The following is a 16,705-nucleotide window of genomic DNA, read 5'->3' on the forward strand; positions in this document are numbered from 1 at the left end:
CAGTCCTAAAGACAAGGAACAGTCCAGCAAGCTTGGAAGAAAAATACAAGAGACGTAACAATGGCAAAATAATGAACTCCTTGCATGGGTACACACAGAGTCAGATGGGAGAGATAGACACTGAAACAAAAACTTGCTGCAATGAGAACACTGTTTTTGAATGCAGGACAGCCAGAGTCAAATCCTTATCCCCGCCCAACTTTTGCCACTGTGTGATTCTGAATAAAGTAACTTGTCTCACGGGTGCGGGGATGAAAGAGAGTAAGTGCTTTGTACACAAAACATGCTCTAGAAATTGTATTCTTTATCCACAAATTCAAGCATTCGTGGCTTGCAAGTATTTAAAAATATATATAAATTCCAAAAAGAAAAAATTCATTTTGCCATTTTATATAAGGACACCATTTTATTATGTCATTGTATTTAAGAGGAGTTGAGCATCCACAGATTTTGTATTCACAGAGGTCCTGGAACCAAACCCCAATGGATACCAAAAGCGCACTGTACTCAATAGCTTGCACACATAGGACATGCTTTGATGGTGATACAGTATCAGGCAGCCAAGGTTTCTGACACAGATCGCATGTGAATAAAAGGGGAAGAAGGAAATAATTCCTATGGCAACATCAATGCAAACCCCCTCTCAACAAATTTGCCAAGAAAGCCCCATGATAGGTTCATTTTAGGTTTGCCACGAGTTGGAAATGACTTCAAGGCACACAACAACAAACTTTGTTATGAACTTTGCTCACATCCCCTGTCATTCAGTTCTCTCTTTGATTTTTTTTCACAGTTTGTTAAATAACTGTTGAAATACTTTTTACTCTGTATTATTGCTAATGACAACCATTTGCTATAGTTTTTGCATTTCCCCCTGGGATCAACTTCATTTGGGGGTGTATTCCAGTATATATTTTTTCACACTTAAAGCTTCTTGGCAATTTGTTAGCTCCTTCTTCTTCTACCTCTGCTCATCCACTGTGCCACATCTGCCAGCTCATGGCCCAGATGCTCTCACCCATGCAATGTTGAGCATGCACAGTGGACAGGTTCCTTGTAGTTTCACCTATTTTTTTTCTTTTTCTTTTGTTTTTCCTGTAAATACACTAAAGAGGCATTGGGGGATACTATAAAACCAGCCCAAAGGTCAGTCCATTTCATTCATACAGTACATTCCACAATCCTAAAACAATAACAGCAAACAAATTTTTCTCAAAATGAGTTGAGCTACTCTTTCTGGAGCTGAGAACAGTTTGCAGGAAATGTCAATCACATCTGGGAGAACAGAAGAAATTGCTTGATTCTATCCAAAGCGTCATAAGACCACCAAAATTTTTGTATTCTCTCATTTTCAGAAGTATTTTTGAAATCCCAACATAAAATGATTAAAAAATAATAATTCTGTGCACCACTAAAAGCATTCTGCACTTAAAGGAGATGCAGAGATTCCTAAAGACATGGCAAACTGACTTCCTTACCAAGCTCAGGGGGAGAGATAACTTTTTGCCCAACAAAATTCTGGCAGTTTTGAAACAGTATTAAAAAAATATATTAACAAAACTGTTTCAGAGTTGGAAAATAGTTGGCTTTTGAAGGGGAAAATGCCATAACTGCAGCAATTGTGTGTAAACACCTGTCAGCTCCCCAGAACAAAATGCATCTATTCAGAACTATTTGTTTTTTAGATGTTCTGAATTCTGCCTTTGCGAATTTAAAGGTAGAACCATTTCTTCTCATACATGTGTCTGAATTTAAGTACAGTACAGTCAGCCCTCCATATCCACAGTTTCTGCACCCATGGATTCAGCCTTTCCAGTGGTGTCACTTGGGAGGCTATGGTGCTGCAGCCCACACTGGGTGACACCCCAGAACTCCCCCCACACTCCCCCCATGCACTGTCCCCGCACATGTTCCCACCCCTGCGCTGTCCTCATGCTCCTCTGTGCACACTCCCACCCTGTGCCATCCCAGTGGTACAGGGGGAGGGAGCATGTTTCTGAAAGGTTTCTGCCTTAGGTCTACCCCAAATCCTGTCTAGTCTTAAATACTATGTAACTTTAGTATGGAGTGGGCATGCATACTATTTCCTATTCTACCTTGGGCAGCAAATATTTTCAGCTGCCCCTCCATGAATAGATTAGTTTAATATAATATTGATTCACATACTTAATATTTAACTTTTTTCAAAATATTAATGACAGACTGGATACAAAGTTAAGCACTTTTAATTGTCAAGAGGGTAGAGCATATCTAGGTCTTTATTGCTGGAAAAAAAGGCCCTAAAAGTGCTTATGTTTGACTGGTTTGTGTCTAATATATTTGGAATAAGTACTTGGAATAAGTATTTGTTCACCAAGATTCAAAACAGCATATTTGAAGCCCAAACGTATTGTGAGTTTCTCTGTCAAAATAAAAGAAAGAAAATTAAATTGAAAGAAGAAGAAAGATGTAATTTCATAAAACATCAAGCAGGTTGTATAAAAAGTTTCTTACAGTCGCTTTGAAATTTTTCAACATAAACTGTTCAGGTTTACCAAATCTAAAGACAGAATTTTATATAGTTACACATGTATAGGATGGTCATCCAAATATTTTTGTGCTTACCTATATACTCGACTATAAGTCAAGGCAGTCAAGGGCAGGTTTGGGGCCCAAATTATGGATTTTGATATAACCCATGGATAAGTCAAGGGTAAAACTTAGAACAAGGGACACAATGGCTTAGCCGTTAAGATGCCAACTGACTACCGCAAGGTTGGCAGATCTGCATTTTGAGACCCAAGCACCATGGGACGGAGTGAGTTCTCTCACTAGTCCCAACTTCTGTCAAGCTAGCAGTTTGAAAGTAAGTGGAAGTGCAAGTAGATAAATAGGTACCATTTTGGTGGGAAGGTGACAGTGTTCTGTGTGCCTCAGTGTTTAGTCATGCTGGTTACATTACTATGGAGTTGTCTTTGACAACCCTGGCTTCCTCGGCTTAGTAATGGAGTTGAACACTGCCCCCTACAATCAGACATGACTAGACAATCATGTCAAAGGGGAAATCTTTACCTTTAAAATGTAGGGGCATGTAACAAAGGATCTAAAGGATGAAGCAAAGCAAAACAATGGCAAAGAACTTACAAAATTGCAGTAGGTGTAACTGTTTGCACTCACCCTAAAGGTTGGATGCTGAGAGAGTAGAGGGAGATCAGTGCTTCCAGGACAGATTACACTCTTTCCTTTCACCAGGCAATGGTTGGTTTTTTAAATAAGAGGGTTTTCCCCCGGTTTTTTTGTAAATATCTTTATTAATTATTTCCACAATCATACATTTATATTTCACATATTGTATTAATACATAATAATAACCAAATCATGCATGTTATCTATTATTGTCCATACTAAGGTTTCTTTCTTCATCTTCATCTTCTTCCTTTTCTCTATACTTCCCATGTCAAATGTCCTTTATATGTTATTTATTTCATTTTCTTCTTGATTCCTGCTGTCATTATATACATCCTACTGTGTCCTACTATATTCCCATTATCATTTCTTCTATTCCAATCTCCATACCTACAATATTTAGGCCCTTAATCTTATATATATCCTTGAATCACATCTCAATATAGCATTTAAAAAAACCCCAAAACCTGTATTTTCCAATATCGCCTATATCCTTCATCAGTATATCTTGTCCAAAATTAATAAAATGTTTTATCCAGTTTTTCCATCTGCAATAGAATGTGTTAACAGTGTATTCTCCTTATTTTATTTGTCTTCCAATGTCTTTGATTTACCTGCAAATATTTTCTTCATCCTGGTCAATTATCTATTCTTTATTGTTATTTCTATTACCAATTTATCTGGTTAATAATTATGTTAAATCACTTACCAGGATTTTATTGCAATAAACTTCTATCAATACCTCAGAATTCCCCCCCAATATATTACAATAGGGAGCCATTCTTCTTCCACTTTATCTAATCTCCCAGCCTCAATCATGAATGACAGTATATCCATTTCTCTAATTTCATTAAGTTTTATTAACTATTCATCAATATTTAGTTCATCCTCTGATTTACAATTTTTGGCTATTATTAATCTATCTGATGTAATAAGCTATAGTATTACTCGCCACAATTTTTTCTCGTCTTTTTCTTAAAGTAGAGTACTTACATTGACTCATGGATAAATTGACTCAGGTTTTTTGGGTCAATTTTTAAATTAAAATTTCTAGTCTTATACATGAGAATATACAATATTTAAGTGTGTCTTCAACTGTGATTGAGAGGTAGTACAGCAGTTTATGTTAATCAAGAATTTGGCCTTCAAGCTGAGAATGAATTTTTGACATCTTTGAATAAAGTCATACATGCTTGAGGAAAGCTGGAGCCAAAAGGCCTTTATGTGTCTTGGGTATTCAGTGTTTGCCAACTTGAAACTGGTGCCATGGACTTGGTTGCCCATGGCAAATCTCCTGTAGCAAAACTAGCCTGAGAAGGGAAATGTCAATGTATTTTGTTTTTTGTTTTCCCCTTTTATTTCTTCTCTTAAAGTAAGTATATATGAAATCTGTATTTGTTTTTGACAAAATGTACAACTGAATAACATTTAAACTAAACTCTCATACTTCTGCTGTTGATATATATGACAGTTCTTCTTATTCTTTCTCATCTCCAGAAGCTCTGGATCAGTTCTACAAACTGCTTTAATTTCCCCTCTACTTGAACAGACCACCAGTCAAAGTCTGTTTCCTTCTTTGTAATCACATGAAGGTTTTCTGTTTAAACAGGTAAGTGAACAGAATAAGAACAGGGTTACTCTGTGCAGCTCTGCTGTGATGTTGCAAGTGCTAAGTAGGAACCCATGTTTACAATGCATACATGGTGGTGGTGGGGAGTTTTATGTACCCCTAGACATCTTACTACACTGCATATGTGTGGGGAGGAGGACACTTTATGCATGTATATAATGCATGGACACTTTCAAACAATTCAGAACCAAGATATTTTCTTTTTGGTAATACATTTGTGTGCATGTGTTTCCAAGAATGAAAAATCTGTAAAAATGCATTTTAGCTCATTACTCTCCATCTTAGAAAGTTATTGCACATGTCATTAAGAACATAATGTATAAATCTACTGTACTCTGGTTAAAACTCTGGTTAAAGATCTGCACTGTTTGTTATATCTGTTTATAGAGAAATTATATGTCAATGTGAATGAGGGCATATAGGAACAGTTTACGCATGGTATTTTGTGCCTTATTACAGAAACTTAAATTGGGCTCACATCAATGTTCTGTGTATGGCCGGAGTTTTCTGCATGTTTCATTTCAGCCTTTTGATACAAGCCCTTTTATCTTTATGAGTGGCTTTTTACCTTCAATATGTTGTGGGAATTAAGCCTTTTATGAGTGTATCTCTTTTCTGTTGGTATGGTAATTGTGCATAGACATAGAGGTCTAAGTCTGGATTGGGCTGGTTTCATACTACCTATATAGATAGATCTGTTCGCATCAGGCTGTATTTTTTTTTACTTATATTTGTATTTTTAAAAGTCATTATTGTTTTGGATTTTTATTCAGACTTGAACGTACTGATTCAACACATCTTGTTCTTACAAAACACACAGCAGTTGTACTTTTGCTTACACTAAATCCTCTTGAGATCAGAGAACAAATTGAGAGACTTACAGGGTCAGAACAAATGACACAGTCAGTGCTGAATTTCTACAAAATGCACTACTTGGGATCAAGAATGGAAACAGCTGGTGTGTGGTTGGAAAGCTCTTCCCGTTAATCTCTGATTCTCTATAGTTACTCAGCAGTGAGGGGAGAATGCCCTCCACACTTGTGTTGTATTGGCCCAAAGTATGGCTTAGCCACAATAAACTAAAAGGAAAGATGTCCCCTTCCAAAAAGTGTATCTGCTAAATGTTATGTTGTTAACATTGCTTCAGTTGTCACTGTTACTGCTGCTGCTGCTAAGAGTGTTTATTTTTCATCACTTCTGTAACATTAAGTACAACCAGCACAGGAAGTTCATCTGGGAATCTTTATCTGGCTGCCAATTTGCTTTGGGCCTGAATTCAAGGCACTAATGATGACATTAAAAGCTCTCAGGAGACTGGGACTTTGATGCTTGAAAGAGTGCCTGTCCCTAGACACAACTTCCGAAAGACTGAGGTCTGCTGGATGGGCACTCCTCTGTGTGCCATCAGTGGTAGTAATCTACTGTGGGAAGACATGGTAGTGGGACATTTTTAAAAAAAAATAAAATCTTAATTTTCAGAATATACATTTACATGATTTAAATTGTTTTAATCTTTAAACTGTTTTAACTTGTTAACTTGCTTAATACATTTTAGGCTAATTAAGGGGCAGTATAGACGGCTAGATGCCACCTCTTTAAACCCCGTGTCTGTGCTGCAGCATCCGCATGCTGCAGCACAGACACACTGTCCAAAAGGAGCTGCTCTAGGTGGCTCCTTTTTTGCATGGTCATAAGGGCTGCAATGCAGCTCTATGATGCCTCTTCTGCCCAGATGGCGTGTGGGCGCTCAGGCTTACATCACGAGCCTTCACCCCATGTGGACAGGGCCGCAGTCTTGTGATGTAATGGTGCCGATATTAGGGCTTGCCGCATATGAATGCTGCACTGTATCGAGCCCTAATATTGGTGCAAACGGCCCATCTGTACTGTGTCTAAGTTATTGTTGTTTTAAATCTTTGTTTTAACCTGCTTATATTGTTTTACTTATATGCTTCTGTCAGATACTATGACACAGGGATGATTTGTTGGGGGGGGGGGGGAAACCCACCTGATTTTCACAAGAGCATGCGGTTAGCATACCCAACATCCTGCCCTGTACATGAGGCTTCCTTATTTTTATATCTGGAGCATGTTCTTAAGAGGTCATCATGATCTTTAGAATGCCAAGAAATGTTCTCATGGGAAAGACGCATAGACCTGAAGACATGTGAGGTACCAAGGTATAACAAGATAAAAGCCAAATGGGTTTGCTGATCACTGTATCCTCCCATCAGGCTTTCTGCATATCCTCTCACACTGAAGACAAAGGCAAAGGTGAGTAAGGCAACATTTCCTACCAACCCCATTACACATTTCCAGCCAACTTCCCTATCCATCTGTTTCGGGGTTGTTTAAAATCCAATCACTGTTAATTCAAAAATTAATTCCAATTTATTTTTGTTAATTCATCAGCTGGGACTACCCTTTTTGTCAGTTCCATGAGAAAGCAATCATACTCTTTGTACTTCAAGTGGGAGCATTAAATACCTGGATCTGCTGCTTCAAACATGCCCAGCTGGCTGGGACATTTTTAGATCCTCCAATCCAGGGCATTACTGATTTTCTGGGATGTATATCAACCCTAAGCAGGAGGATCCCTTTATTTAGTTGTATTTACTTCAGGGTAGCTCTCACGAGAAGAGCTGCTTGTCCATCAGAAGTGGCAACAAACCACTATAGGGTTTCGTGATTTCCCTGGATTTGGAGGTGGTACCCCTCACTTCCAAAAATCAGCTTATATTTGGAAGGAATCAGATATGGACCTTAGCCCTTTTCCCCGTTTCTAGTTCAGGTAATAGCAAGTTCCGTAGAGTTGGTTCCCACCTCATCACATTTCTGCTCAGTGCATATTTAAACAGCATACCTCCAAAGTGACTCGAAGCAGCTTTATTTTGGCCTGTCTGTTTGGACCCTAAGTATTTCTTTCAACACAGTTGATTGCTCTTCTATTTAACATTCAGTTTCATTAAATGTAATTGTTTGTGAGTAGGCACTTAAAATTAATTAGCCTGTTTGATCACTGATGAATAACTATATGAGTACATCAGCACTCTAAAAGGATCGTTTTCTAATAAAAGAAATGACTAAATGCATTTGTATTTTTCCTTTGCTAAATGTACTTGTGAACTTTTTATTTATAACTCTTGTTTATTAACCAAATGATCTGATCTGATTTTTAAAGAAAATATTTAAATTTGCTCAAAACTGGTTTCTCTATAATGGATTGCAGTCAATAAGAACAGAACATAAATAAGTTACTTTTTCAGATGCCACCTCCCAAAATCTCCCAACCATCATAGCCACATTCTGGCAACTGGAGTCCTAAAAATAATTTTTCCAATCTTTGAGTAGAAAGAATACTTTATATACAAGTTTGACAAATATGTGAGCCGGAGCAAGGTAAGATTGCAGTTGCACATACCTCATATAAATAAAGTACCTTGCAGAAGTATCATCTTTGATTTTACCACATTTTATTATGGTATAACTTGGACGTAATTGGCATTGTTACAGTTATATGTATACAAGAAAACACAGTGAGGGTGCAAAATACACAAGTATTTGCATCTTCTTTGTTTATAAAAGGATACATTCAGTAAATATTGAGATACAGTGATGAAATCTTGTATGCAAGTTGAGAATGCCATTTCACATTTTATCAGTATTCCTAGATTCCTTTACTCAGAACCTTATTGCATGTCAAAAGCAAGCCACAGACCTTCAAAGCATTTTGGTTGTCTTCCTTAGGGAGACAGTTGTAAAACTGTGCCTTTTGTCACATGGGAAGAATCCATTTGGCAGAAGGCATGTTTTTACAACCATCTTCCTCGGGAAGGAAAGTGAAGTGATATGATGTCATGCAGAAAGGTAAGCAGAAACCTGTCTCACTGCATCTTGTCTTGCTTTTGACATGCAATGAGGATATCAGAGGTGCAAAAGATGTGATCCTCTAAAACTTACTGCATTTCAGATGCCATCATATCGAGTCAGCATTGTGAGTGGTGCGTAATCATGAATATTGCAGTCCAATAACATTTAGAGGGTTACATTTTCCTCATCTTTGCATTAAGGGAAGATGCTAATGATGGACCTGGAAACTTTTTTATGAATAATTTATTTATTCAATATGCTCTTTGTTGGTTTATTTTGTTATTGGAAGGTTAGATAAACTTTCAGTAAATTGCCATATGCTATATTTTCTCTTTTCATTAAGAATGTTTATTTTTATTTTTTTATTTATGGTATTTATACTCTGCCCTTCAGCCCTAAAGGCTTTCAGAGTGGATTACAATTATTATTATTTTTAATTAGACGGTTCCCTGCCCTCAGGCTTACAATCTAAAAAGACATGACACAAAAGGAAAAGGGAATGGTGGTGGGGAAGGGGATCAGGTCCAGCAGTTCTTCTTGCTCTCTGAGGTCTAGACCTAGGCTAGGGTTGCCATAAGTCAGGACCTCCAAACCGGGACAAATGTAGGACAAATTTTTAAAATGTAGGGCACTTTTAAAAAATGGAGGACACATAAAAAATGGGTGGTTTTTAAAAAAATGTCAATATGAATGCAGAGGGGAACAGGCAGGGCGAAGGAGCCTTGCTGAAGCAAGGCTCCTTGGCTCTGCCTGTCCGCCAGGGGAGGGGGGCCTGTCAGGAGGGGAGGGGCCCTGCCTATCCGCCAGCAGAAGGGGCCAGGGAGGGCCAAGGAGCTTTGCTGAGGCGGGGGAAATCCCGGGGGTGGGGGCAACCCGGGGTGGGACCGTGCAGACCTGCCCAAAACCAGGAAAGTCCCGCCCACAGGCAGGATATGGCAATCCTAACCAAGGCAGATGGACAGGAGGGAGGGCTCTGCTTCTTAATCTAGGTCAGACCTGATGGAGCTGGCCTGCATCTCTCCCTCCATGGCCGGATGGCATCAGATGGACTGGAGGGAGGGCTTTATAATGAGTGGATGTAGATTTTATTGACAGGTGGATCACAGAAAGTACCAGTGTCAGATACTAGCATTTACCTTAAAATGAAAAGGCACTTCGTGGGGGTGTGGTGGGGGATGAAGGGATTGAGCAGCACTGTGGAGGCTAACTGGTCTATTGCAGCATGAACTTTGTGAGTATGAATCCTGTCGTTCAGTTCATCTGAAGAATTGGATTGATATCCATGAAAGCTCATGCAAAATATATCAATCTCAAACATATTGCTGAATTACTTCACCCCATCCTTCTGTTTTATGCTGAAGTAGACTAACATGGCTATCTTTTTGAAAACAGTATTAATAATCTTCATGTTCATCTTTCACTGAGATCTGCTGCACACTGTTAATGCTGATTATGTTACCGCCATATATGCTTTTTTTTAAATGTAGGAGACCTTTTGTATGAAGTGACTCCCATGCAGTTTGGCTGATTTTAATCACACCATTAAAGCTTTTTCTTGGTATTGGAAGGTCAGTCTGAACTACAGGAGAACCATTCCATGCACAGGTGACTTCCCATTTGTTTAGTCTTCTCAGCAGCAAGCCAACATTATGATATCTGAAGAGGTCTTGTCTTCAAATGAAATGACAGGAAAAATCACTACATGTGGATATTACTCCAAATCTCTGCAGTTTGAAAATGCATCTGTCTTTGCATTAAAATGCCCTGTGCACACATCATAATCTCATATACAGCAGTTCTGTTATATAGACGTATCGCAGATATATGTAATAACATAATTCCTAGTTGTAGGCATTCCTAGTGACCATCATTTTCCTAGTTTTTTGTGGGGTTTTCAGGCTATGTGGTTTTCGGGCTATCGTTTTCCTGTTAGGAAAATAACTATATCTTGACCTAAAACATGTGTGTGAGTGTTCATGGTGCATGTGTGCAAAAAGCCCCCCCCCCCCACTCCTCAATGCAGCAAAGTGGCCAGTGGCTTTAAGGGTCCTACTGACAAAATATGTCAGTTTACAATGCAAAAACACACCTGGGAGCTCCATAGGCTATAGTTTCCCCTCACCTCTCTGCGTGCGTGCGTGCGTGCACACACACACATGCCACAAAAATATTATTTTGGTTATATAAGAACTGAACTGAACTGAACATGAGAACTGAAAAATATGTATTATTATTCAAGGCAAAATAAATGGTAAAAACGTAGTGTAGGAAGAAAACCTTTAGAAAATGCTTCAGATGCAATACAACATCTCCATAAGAGTGACTCCATCCAGAGATCTTTTAGGCATGTTGATTTCCCTTTTAGATAGGAGAAGAATGGGAAGAAGAACTGAAGTGTTCATTTATATTTGTCAATGACCATGACCTTTCTTCATCAACATTTGTTCATCAAGGAAAATGTGTTTTCCCCTCTTCATCTGAAACGCAACCTGAATGTAATCTGACCTTTTCTTTGTATGTTCCACTTGATCAAGGTTTGAGTAGGGAAAATAAACATTCTGGTAGATCGTGATGTGATGCTCAAACTATAACATCAATACTCATTGTATAAGAATGATATTGTAAAGAATGGTTTCCATTTTCTGAAAATTCACAGAATTCCGTACAGAGTTTTAGTCTGTATAAGAGTGTCCTTGGGTCCATCTGAGTGACATTTATGTGTAATTAAATGGATTTCATTGTCTTTACAACAGTAGGAAACAACAGTACAAATTCTTTACATGGAAGGATGAAACCAATATTCTGTATGCTTTATGCGTGCTTTTGTATGTAGATGTGAGAAACACCGACAACATGCCTTAAAGAAATCCCTCCCTCCATTCCTTTTGGATTCAGAGACATCTCTCTAAGATACACACACACACACACACACACACACACACACACACTAGATCTTTATGTTTAAGAAATAGATCATTTTGGAACACAAACCTTAGGGAAAATTTCACTTAAATGATGTGCTAAATCTACTGCGATATGTCGGTGCTTTGCAGTGGATCAGCTGAGGTTGCTGATTATAATAAATAATAATAATAATAAAATTTTTATTTCTATCCCACTTTTTGCCAGGCAATCAAAGCGGTGTACAACAAGTTAAAATACATCCATATATATATATATAATGCCCCCCCCCACTTAAAACAAGATTAAAAACTACATATTAAAAACCAACTAATCCAACTAAAATCATCATGGGCAGAGTTCACTAGATGGGAAGTCTTATGGCCAAGTATTTTATTCTCAATTGCTGAACAACATAAATAAGGGCCCGTACAGACAGGACAAAATAAAGCTGTTTCGGGTCACTTTGAAGGTTTGCTGTTTAAATGATGCATGCTTCTAAGAGTCTGGAAGCCGCGCCAAAGCCACACTTCAGTCCTTATGACTGGAGTGCGGCTTTGGTGTGGCTTCCAGACTCTTAGAAGCATGCATCATTTAAACACCATACCTCCAAAGTGACCCAAAGCAGCTTTATTTTGGCCTGTCTGTATGGGGCCTAAGTTTTTAAAAAAACAAACTGAGGCCTGTTCCGCATGGGTGGAAAGTATGTGCGCGGCACGTACTAGAGTTAGAAAGGGGCGTCCTTTCCGGACGCCCCTAACCGTAGTATGTGCTGAGTGCATACAAAATGGCAGCGCCCGTTCTACATGGGCGCTGCCATTTTGACATAGCGGACGTTTAGCGTCTGCATGTCTCGGCACCATTATGATGCCACAAGTGCGCCATTGACACCTTGCGGCATCATAAGGGAATCACAAGAGGAAGCTGCATTTTTCAGCTTCTTTTTGTTGTGCAGAAGAGTCACGCGGTTTGGCTACTGGGGCTCCTCTGCGCAGCCCATGACGGCGCCAGCATACCACCCTTTCTGGGTGGTCTGTAAAGTGCCTTACTTGCCTTAAAAGAATGGTTGGAGAATAACAAGGATATACATTTGCGCAAAAGAAAATATTTGCAATCTTTCTGACTGATTATAAATTCATGACTTGAGTATGTGCTCAGTGGCATCCAGTTCCTTCATTCTTTCCATATATCTGCCTGCTTATTACAGTATTTTGCACTTGAGCCCTAGGTGGTGGACCCCATGGTTCTAGTAGTGTCTCATTAACTAGTAGATACATTCCTGAAATCTTCCCATTCTGTCTAGGCAATAATTCCTAGCTCTGCTAGACAATAACTCCTGAGTTGAAAATGTTGCTGTTGAATGCCAGGTAGTTTAAATGGGAAAATACCCAGGATTTGAGCAGGCTGAGTGAGCAGGCTGACTTGATTTGTATCAAAGATACAGTAACTGGCTGAATGAGGCTGGTATGTAATCTCTCTGCCCATCAGGATTCTCAGTGCAGCAACAGATGACACCTAGGGGATAGGAAGAGGGAGTACCTGTCCATGCCCTCATACTTTCCATTTCTATTTATGGTTGTGAAAACTGGGCAGTGAAGAAAGTGGATAAGAAAAAAAAAACTCCTTTGAATTATGGTGCTGGAGAAAGATGCTGCTAATACCATGATGATGATGATGATGAATAAGAAGAAATAAATGGGTGATAGAACAAATCAAGCCTGAACTCTCCCTAGAAGCCATGATGACTAAACTAAGGCTGTTGTACTTTGGACATATCATGAGAAGACAGGACTCACTAGAAAAGACAATAATGCTTGGTAACGAAGAAGGTAGTAAGAAAAGAGAAAGACTGCATTACAAATGGATAGACTCAATCAAGGAAGCCATGGCCCTGAAACTGGAAAACCTGAGTAAATCCTGTTGATGACAGGGGACTTGGAGGTCTCTCATTCAAAGGGTTGTCATAAGTTGAAATCGACTTAATGGCAGTTAACAACAACATTTATTTTAATATGTAAACATCTTGAATGGCAATGGCAAACCTCCTTTGAAGAAACTTGCAAAAAAACAAAAAAAACAAAAACAAAAACAAAACCCACAAACCCAGAAACAAACCTGTGATAGGTTTGCTATAGGGTCACCATAAGTCGGAAATGACTTGAAGGCACACAACAACAACAACAACAACAACAACAAAACCAGTTCTAGTTTTGCGGGAAAGGCGTGGTATAAATTTGTTATTGTATTTATTTAATAAATAAAATTAACAACAAAAACAACAACAATGCTCCCAACAACTCTGGCCCTGTTTCACCGGAGAACAGGCTAAGTTCAGTCCATGAATTTATGGACCTACAAGCATGCTAACTAAAATAGAAAGGAGCTAGGTATGTGTATGAAAGCCCACAGGGTGACCTTGGGCAAGTCACACTCTGTCAGCCTGAGAGGATGGCAATGGCAACAATGCTCTGAAGAAAGTTGCCAAAAAAACAAAAACAAAAAATAAAAACAAAAAGGGTCACCATAAATTGGAAATGTCTTGAAAGTGCACAACAATAAAGTATGTGTAACTTGGATTGTTAGATGTGGGGAAAGGAGTAGTCTTACAGAGAACAGCTCTTTGAGTAGTCTAGATGACTCAAAATACAAATAAAGACTTTACTGGAGTAATATATAATACAGCAATTGAATGAAGAAGCTTTGTGAAGTGAGCTGGCGACATAGCTGCACAGTATAGCTTCAGTCTGGACAATGAAGGATAAGGATAGTTGCAGTGCAATAGTGAAAAGACAGAAAATAGGGTTACACAGAGAAAGAAGGGGAATTACTACCCATCCTTTGACTTAAATTCTTTCACCCAGGAGAAGAGATTATGATCTCAAGATGTGGCTGGCTACCAGCCAGGAGCTAATGAGCTTGAAGAAGGAAAGCGCCTAAAGGAATAAGGGTTTGGAGTGAAAATGAATTCAGCTCTTGAATTCTTGGAAAGAGAAAAAAGAAGCCAGACAAAGTATAGTGTTTCCTAGAGGTTATAGACATGTGTGGCAGGAGCTTAGAAAAGAAGAGAATTAGCACTAGGAAACTATTTTGGAGGTACAAACAAGAGACAGACTATTGATCGCAACGGGATTAACAAGGAAGGAAATGGTTGAAAGTATGGTGCCATCTACACTGCAGAAATAATCCAGTTTAAGACTGCTTTAACTGTCCTGGCTCAGTGCTAGGGAATCTTGGGAATTGTAGTTTGTTGTGGCACCAGAGCTCTCTGATAGAGAAGACTAAATATCATAGAAAATTACAATTCCCAGAATTTCCTAGCATTGAGCCAAGGCAGTTAAGGCGGTGTCAAACTAGATTATTTCTGCAGTGTGTTTTGAGACTATATTTTCCTTGTAGTGTCGTGTTCATTAGATTGGAACCAGGTGGAGACTGGGATGGTACACATTCCAGAGGTTTCATACCTGCTGTCTAGGCAAGAGTGACATTCTTATTTGCCTTTTGTTGTGAAGGAAAAATCAGGTTGGCAAAAGGCACACTTTTATGACTTTCTCCCTCAGAAAGGAGAACGGAAGTGGTACGACAGCTTGCAGAGAGGCAAGAAGAATGCTGCTATTCTCCTGATCACTTTTAGCTTTCTTTTCTCATGCGATAAGGTTTTAGGTTCATACCAGAAGACCATGGTTAGGAAATTGTGGGCCATATTTGTGAGCTGCATGTGGCCTCTGAAACCCCCTACAAACTTCTCAGACTGCTTGAATATTTTTTAAAATGACATTATTAAGTCTAAAAGCCTTACTAGAATGAAAGTGAAAAATGGCATCCATAATTTTAGTCTCCACACTTTTGTGTCTGTTTTGACCTTGAGAAAAAAGGAAGCAGCTCTATGAATTTTAAAAAAACTCAGTTTTTCATCCATTGTACCAAAACCCTTCTCTCACTTCCTCCTTTTCCATCTCTCATTATATCATCTCCTTATCCTCTTTTTTCTTTAGATTAGTGATTCATGTCAAAAGGCTTCAAAATTTCTGGAGAACAGGAGGAACATCTATGTGGTATCAGGTACAGAACATGGAACAACTGCTTGCATAAAAAAAGACCTCAGCTTCCAAGCTGCCCTTATACTAGTTTAAAATTATGCTCTAATCTTGAATCAAAATACACAAAGATTCCCATAGCCTTTTGGATTCGCAGTTGTTTGAATCTTATAATTTAAACATAGTAATTTCTCAAGTCTGAGGGCTTAACAAAAAACAACAACAATAAGATTTGTCAAAATCTGAGAAAACTAGGCTTTTGGTTAAGAACTAGTGGGAAAATGTGAAATATGTTGGCTCTTTAGTATAGTCTCTCATTTTGTTAATTAATAGCTTAATAATTTAATTCTGGAATTAAGTTCATGCAGAAATGCTAATTTAAGTCAAGTACTTTAGTTAAAAATTAATTTTATTAAGTTGCCCCTTTTTGTTTTGTTTTTTTTAAAAACATCTAACTTAACTGGTAATGTAACTGATTTTAGGTAGCTACTTTCCATCTCTGGATTCAGAACACTCTGATGGGTACCAGGTTGTGAGTGGTAAAGAAAGTGGATGGCAACAATTGGACGAAGTATCAGTGCCTGAAGATTGTCCCCCTCTCTCTTCTTCAGTCAAGCCTGCCCGGCCTTTTTGGTTTGTTTCCAGCTATATTAGGGTGTGTGGTTTCTGAAATTTTTGGTTGGAGGTAAGAGCCAGTGTGGTGTAGAGGACTATGGAATTTTTCACATCTCTGTTCAAAGGCATGGCATCAGCTGGTGAATGCTGCTTCAAGTAATGTTCATGTGTAAATGGGCCACTACAGGTTGAACACCACAGACAGAATGTTCACAACATATCTCCTCGATCACAATATTTCAGAAATATTATTCTGATATTGTGTATTACTGGACGTCCAGCAACCTCTTTGTGCTCTTTCGTGGTCCCTGTAAGTACAGGCGAAAGGGAAGTCAAACTTCTAGTGATATGAACAAAGCATTAAAAACACTGAGGGTAATTTAACCAATACTGCTGATGTGCAGCCTCTATGAAAAACAATCTCCTCTGAAATGATGGAAGTTTGGTTGGTAGCTTGGAAGTCATGCGGTGGAACTCCTATCTATATGTT

Source organism: Sceloporus occidentalis, unplaced genomic scaffold, assembly GCF_023333645.1.
Source record: "Sceloporus occidentalis isolate IW3139 unplaced genomic scaffold, rSceOcc1.0.p SCAF_1, whole genome shotgun sequence".
Taxonomy (NCBI): Eukaryota; Metazoa; Chordata; class Lepidosauria; order Squamata; family Phrynosomatidae; genus Sceloporus; species Sceloporus occidentalis.